The sequence below is a fragment of the Triticum dicoccoides genome, chromosome 5B, assembly GCF_002162155.2.
Source record: "Triticum dicoccoides isolate Atlit2015 ecotype Zavitan chromosome 5B, WEW_v2.0, whole genome shotgun sequence".
Taxonomy (NCBI): Eukaryota; Viridiplantae; Streptophyta; class Magnoliopsida; order Poales; family Poaceae; genus Triticum; species Triticum dicoccoides.
The window spans coordinates 511,395,549-511,403,048 of NC_041389.1; positions in this window are offsets into that span (position 1 = coordinate 511,395,549).

Below are 7,500 nucleotides of genomic sequence, written 5' to 3' on the forward strand. Positions count from 1 at the left end.
GGGAGGAAAGTAGAACTTGATGAAGTACTGCCTCTTGAACCGGAAAGTAGCGCAGCTCAGGAAAATGTTTCTGTGGTGCCTGCACCGACTAGAGAGGAAGTTAATGATGATGATCAAGGAACTTCGGATCAAGTTGCTACTGAACTTCATAGGTCCACAAGGACACGTTCCACACCTGAATGGTATGGCAACCCAGTCCTGGAAATCATGTTGTTAGACAATGGTGAACCTTCGAACTATGAAGAAGTGTGGCGGGTCCAGATTCCAACAAATGGCTTGAAGCCATGAAATCCGAGATAGGAACCATGTTTGAAAACAAAGTATGGACTTTGACAGACTTGCCTGATGATCGGCGAGCCATAGAAAATAAATGGATCTTTAAGAAGAAGACTTACGCGGATGGTAATGTGACCATCTATAAAGCTCGGCTTGTCGCTAAGGGTTATCGACAAGTTCAAGGGGTTGACTATGATGAGACCTTCTCACCCATAGTGAAGCTGAAGTCCATACGAATCATGTTAGCTATTGCCGCATTCTATGATTATGAGATATGGCAAATGGACATCAAAACGGCATTTCTTAACGGTTTCCTTAAGGAAGAATTGTATATGATGCAGCCGGAAGGTTTTGTCGATCCTAAGAATGCTAACAAGGTGTGCAAGCTCCAGCGCTCCATCTATGGGCTGGTGCAATCATCTCGGAGTTGGAACATTCGATTTGATGATCAAAGCATTTGGGTTTATGCAGACTTATGGAGAACCCTGCGTTTACAAGAAAGTGAGTGGGAGCTCTGTAGCATTTCTCATATTATATGTGGATGACATACTATTGATGGGAAATGATATAGAACTTTCGGAAAGCATAAAGGCCTACTTGAATAAGTGTTTTCCAATGAAGGACCTTGGAGAAGCTGCTTACATATTAGGCATCAAGATCTATAGAGATAGATCGAGACGCCTCATCGGTCTTTCACAAAGCACATACCTTGATAAGATATTGATGAAGTTCAATGTGGATCAGTCCAAGAAGGGGTTCTTTCCTATATTGCAAGGTGTGAGATTGAGCATGGCTCAATGCCCGACCACGGCAGAAGATAGAGAAAAGATGAGTGTCATCCCCTATGCCTCAGCCATAGGGTCTATTATGTATGCCATGCTGTGTACCAAACCTGATGTGAACCTTGCCGTAAGTTTGGTGGGAAGGTACCAAAGTAATCCCGGCACGGAACACCTGACAGCGGTCAAGAATATCCTGAAGTACGTGAAAAGGACTAAGGATATGTTTCTCATTTATGGAGGTGACAAAGAGCTCATCGTAAAGGGTTACGTCGATGCTAGCTTCGACATAGATCTTGATGACTCCAAGTCACAAACCGGATACATGTATATTTTGAATGGTGGGGCAGTCAGCTGGTGCAGTTGCAAGCAAAGCGTTGATGACCCGCAAGTATACAGGATAGTTGTAGCCTCTTTCGATAAGTAAGAGTGTCGAACCCAACGAGGAGCTAAAGGTAGAACAAATATTCTCTCAAGTCCTATCTACCACTGATACGACTCTACGCATGCTTAGTGTTCGCTTTACCTAGAACAAGTATGAAACTAGAAGTACTTTGTAGGTGTTGTTGGATAGGTTTGCAAGATAATAAAGAACACATAAATAAAAGTTAGGGGTTGTTTAGATAAAGAAGCAATAAATTAAATATAGCGAGTGTGGAAAAGTGGTGGTAGGAGTTGTGAAATTGTCCCTAAGCAATTGACTACATTACTAGACCGGTGATCACTATTGCAATTCTATTTGAGGGAGAGGCATAAGCTAACATACTTTCTCTTCTTGGATCATATGCACTTATGATTGGAACTCTAGCAAGCATCCGCAACTACTAAAGATCATTAAGGTAAAACCCAACCATAGCATTAAAGCATCAAGTCCCCTTTATCCCATACGCAAACAACCTACTTACTCGGTTCTATGCTTCTGTCACTCACGCCACCCACCATAAGCAAATCATGAACATATTGCAAACCCTACAGCGGGGATCCCTCACGCTTGCGCGACACGGAGAGCACCATAGGACAGTACCAATAATAAAACATGCAACTCAAACCAATCATAGCAATTCATCAATCATCGATAGGACAACGAAAATCTACCCAGACATCGTAGGATGGCAACAAATCATTGGATAATAATATGAAGCATAAAGCACCATGTTCAAGTAGAGGATACATTGGGTTGCGGGAGAGTGGACCGCTGAATATAGATGGGGGAAGGTGATGGAGATGTTGGTGAAGATGGCGGAGGTGTTGGTGTAGATCACGGTGATGATGATGGCCCCCGGCAGCATTCCGGCGCCCCGAAAGAAAGGGGGAGAGAGCCCCCCTTCTTCTTCTTCTTCCTTGACCTTCTCCCTAGATGGGAGAAGGGTTTCCCCTCTGGTCTTTGGCTCCCATGGCGTGGGAGGGGCGAGAGCCCCTCCGAGATTGGATCTATCTCTCTGTATCTTTCTATTTCTGCGTTCCCAGATCCTTCCCCTTCATCGTTTCTTTTATATCCGGAGATCCGTAACTCCGATTGGGGTGAATCTTTCGCCCAGATTTTTCTCATAAAATTAGCTTTCTTGCGGCAAAAGAAGGGCATCAACCGCCTTACGGGTGGCCCACGAGAGTGCCAGGCGTGCCTAGGGGGGGAGGGCGCGCCCCCTGTCTCTCACCTCGAACACCATTTCGCGTTGATTCTTCCTTCAGAAAATCCCAAATATTGCAAAATAATTCTCCATCTGTTTTTATCCCGTTTGGATTCCGTTTGATATGGGTTTCCTGTGAAACATAAAACATGCAACAAACAGAAACTGACACTGGGCACTGGATCAATATGTTAGTTCCAAAAAATAGTATAAAAAGTTGCCAAAAGTATATGAAAGTTGTAGAATATTGGCATGGAACAATCAAAAATTATAGATACGACGGAGACATATCAACATCCCCAAGCTTAATTCCTGCTTGGCCTCGAGTAGGTAAATGATAAAAAAGATAATTTTTGATGTGGAATGCTACCTAGCATAATCTTGATCATATGTCTAATCATGGCATGAATATTAAGACACGAGTGATTCAAAGCAATAGTCTATCATTTGACATAAAAACAATAATACATCGAGCGTACTAATAAAGCAATCATGTCTTTTCAAAACAACAAGGCCAAAGCAAGCTTATCCCTACAAAATCATATAGTTTTGCCATGCTTCATTTTCGCCACACAAAAATGCTCCCATCATGCACAACCCCGATGACAAGCCGAGCAATTGGTTTATACTTTTTAACGCGCTTCAGCTTTTTCAACCCTCACGCAATATATGAGCGCAAGCCATGGATATAGCACTATAGGTGGAATAGAATATGATGGTGGGGTTTATGTGGAGAAGACAAAAAGGGAGAAAGTCTCACATCGACACGGCTAATCAACGGGCTATGGAGATGCCCATCAATTGATGTCAATGCGAGGAGTAGGGATTACTATGCAATGGATGCACTAGAGCTATAAGTGTATGAAAGATCAAAGTGAAAACTAAGCGGGTGTGCATCCAACTTGCTTGCTCATGAAGACCTAGGGCATTTGAGGAAGCCCAGCGTTGGAATATACAAGCCAAGTTCTATAATGAAAATTCCCACTAGTATATGAAAGTGACACCATAAGAGACTCTCTATATGAAGAACATGGTGCTACCTTGAAGCACAAGTGTGGTAAAAGGATAGTAACATTGCCCCTTTTTTTCCTTTTTTTCTTTTTTCGGTGGGCTTATTTGGCCTCCTTTTTTTATTTAGGCTTCTTTGGCCTTTCCTTTTTTTCTTTTTTTTCTTTTTTTTTCATGGGGCAATGCTCTATAATGATGATCATCACACTTTTATTTACTTACAACCCAATATTACAACTCGATACTGGAACAAAGATACGACTCTATATGAATGCTTCCGGTAGTGTACCGGGATGTGCAATGATCTAGCGTAGCAATGACATCAAAACGGACAAGCCATGAAAACATCATGCTAGCTATCTTACGATCATGCAAAGTAATATGACAATGAATGCTCAAGTCATGTATATGATGATGATGGAAGTTGCATGGCAATATATCTCGGAAAGGCTATGGAAATGCCATGATAGGTAGGTATGGTGGCTGTTTTGAGGAAGATATAATGAGGCTTATGTGTGATAGAGCGTATCATATCACGGGGTTTGGATGCACCGGCGAAGTTTGCACCGACTCTCGAGGTGAGAAAGGGCAATGCACAGTACCGAAGAGGCTAGCAATGATGGAAAGGTAAAAGTGCGTATAATCCATGGACTCACATTAGTCATAAAGAACTCATATACTTATTGCAAAAGTTTATTAGCCCTCGAAGTACTACTATGCATGCCCCTAGGGGGATAGATTGGTAGGAAAAGACCATCGCTCGTCCCCGACCGCCACTCATAAGGAAGACAATCAAAGAAACACCCCATGCTTCAAATTTTTCACACAACGGTTACCATACGTGCATGCTACGAGACTTGCAAACCTCAACACAAGTGTCTCTACAATCCACAACCACCCACTAGCATGACTCTAATATCACCATGTTTATATCGCAAAACTATTGCAAGGAATCAAACATATCATATTCAGCGATCTACAAGTTTATGTAGGATTTTATGACTAACCATGTGAATGACCAATTCCTGTCATCTCTCTAAATAGATATAAGTGAAGCAAGAGAGTTTACAAAAGATATGCCCACGCTCTAACAAATATAAGTGAAGCAAAAGAGCATTCTACGAATGGCGGTTTTCTATGTGAAGAGAAACAAGCAATCCAAACATCAAATGATATAAGTGAAGCACATGAAGCATTCTATAAATCAACCAAGGACTATCTCATACCAGCATGGTGCATAAAAGAAAAGTGAAAACTAAATGCAAAATACGCTCCAAGACTTGTACATAATGCATGAACGAAACGAATCTGAAAACATACCGATACTTGTTGAAGAAAGAGGGGATGCCTTCCGAGGCATCCCCAAGCTTAGACACTTAAGTCTCCTTGAATATTTACTTGGGGTGCCTCGGGCATCCCCAAGCTTGAGCTCTTGCCTCTCTTCCATTTCCTCATATCGAGACATCCTCGATTAGACACTTCATCCACACAAAACTTCAACAGAAAACTTGGTAAGATCCGTTAGTATAATAAAGCAAATCACTACTCTAAGTATTGTTGCAAACCAATTCATATTTGTTTTTGCATTGTGTCTACTGTAATATAACTTTTTCATGGCTTAAATCCACTAATATAAATCCACTGATATAAATTGATAGATTCATCAAAACAAGCAAACTATGCATCAAAACAGAATCTGTCAAAAGCAGAATAGTCTGTAGCAATCCGAACATTCACCATACTTCTGTTACCCCAAAAATTCTACCAAAATTAGAAAAATAAACAATTTGTACATCAAGACAACTCAAAAAGAATCAGAACCGTTTGACGTTCCAGTTAAAAACATAAAATCGCACACTACAACCAAAGTTTCTGTCCTACACCATACAAACCAACAAGCATTGTAAACATCCTAAAGGCAAACCTTGGCACATGATTTTTATAATACAATGGAATTGTACAAGGGGATAATTATTTTTGATGAAAAGTTTCTGTAATTAAGATTCACAAAGTTTCCGTGAGCATGAACAAAGTTCAAGGCTAGCTCTCACTTCAAAATGCTTGTCTCTCTAACTTTCACTTTCCTTTTTGAAAAGTTTTCGGTTCCCCGCTTTATTTTTTGTTTTTAAACTATATAAAAGCACTCAACAGAAATAAATGACTCTCTAAAACTTTTGGGTTGTCTCCCTAGCAGCGCTTTCTTTAAAGCCATTAAGCTAGGCATAAAGTGCTCAAGTAATGGATCCACCCGGATCCCAAGGTATATCAAAGCCAATTTTAATTAACAATGATTTCTAATTTAGTAGTGAGCACAAAGTAACATATATCATGCAACAATGAAGTCTAACTCTCTTCCTATGCATCAGCATGTCATAAAAGAACAATTCATGCACACCAAGTAAAGGCCAATGCATAGTATAAGTAGTTTCTTGCAATTCTATCGTATTGGAAACACAGAGAGGTGGAGATATAGTTCCTCTATCATAATAATTGCAAGTAGGAGCAGCAAGCACATGCATATTATATCTATAAAAATTATCATGTGTAGTAGTAAAAGGAAACCCATCAATATAATCCTTAATAAGCACAAACTTCTCCGATATAGTGTAGTTTGGAGAATTCAAAAAGATAATAGGACTATCATGCATGGGTGCAATAGCAACAATTTCATGTTTAACATAAGGAACTATAGCAAGTTCATCTTCATAAGCATAATTCATATTGGCATCTTGGCCACAAGCATAGCAAGTATCATCAAAAAGGGATATTTCAAGAGAATCAACGGGATCATAACAATCATCATAGCAATCATCCTTCGGTAAGCACGAAGGGGAATTAAACAATGTATGAGTTGAAGAGTTACTCTCATTAGAAGGTGGGCACGGGTAGCTAATCCGCTCTTCCTCCTTTTGTTCTTCGCTCTCCTCATCATCTTTTTCATCCAATGAGCTCACAGTTTCATCAATTTCTTCTTCCATAGCTCCTGCAAAATATTAGTCTCTTCTTGGACAGCGGAGACTTTCTCAATAAATGCATCAATATCGTAATTGTATTCATAATTTTTATAGCAATACCTAAGTATAGCAAATTTTTTAGGTCTATAAAGTATAAACTGAATCATCAAAATTCTCAAACTCTTTAAACATAGATTCAATCTCATAAGCACCCATAAAAGCAACAAATTCTTCTATTTGTTCCACATCATAGTAATCATAGATACCGTTAGCATAAGAAGCTAAGGTTTTATCATCATTAAATTTGCATGAAAAGGGAAGGTGTGGAGCCTTCATCCTAGAGCAACAAGTATAATCATATCTCAAGCATAGTTGCCTAGCATACCAACGTAACATATGAATTTGATCCCATAATAGTTCCCCTTTTTGTGTCAAGCGATAATCCCTAAATTATTCATGTTGATCCAACGTGTCTCCCATAACATAATTGAATGGGGTTTTCTCAGGATTATCAAAGTAGTACACAATATCTTGAACATAACGAGCATCGAGGGTTTTAGGAGGTTCCCCATCTCCATGAGTAGCAAGTACACCTAATTTTTTTGGTATTTTGTTTTCCATATCCATAACTAAAGATAGAGAACAACTTAGAATAGAAAATAAAAATTACTTAGTGATAAAGCAAACAAGCACACACGAGAATATTCACCCCACGCTATGACTCCCCGACAACGGCGCCAGGAAAAGGTCTTGATAACCCGCAAGTATACGGGATAGTTGTAGCCTCTTTCGATAAGTAAGAGTGTCGAACCCAACGAGGAGCTAAAGGTAGAACAAATATTCTCTCAAGTCCTA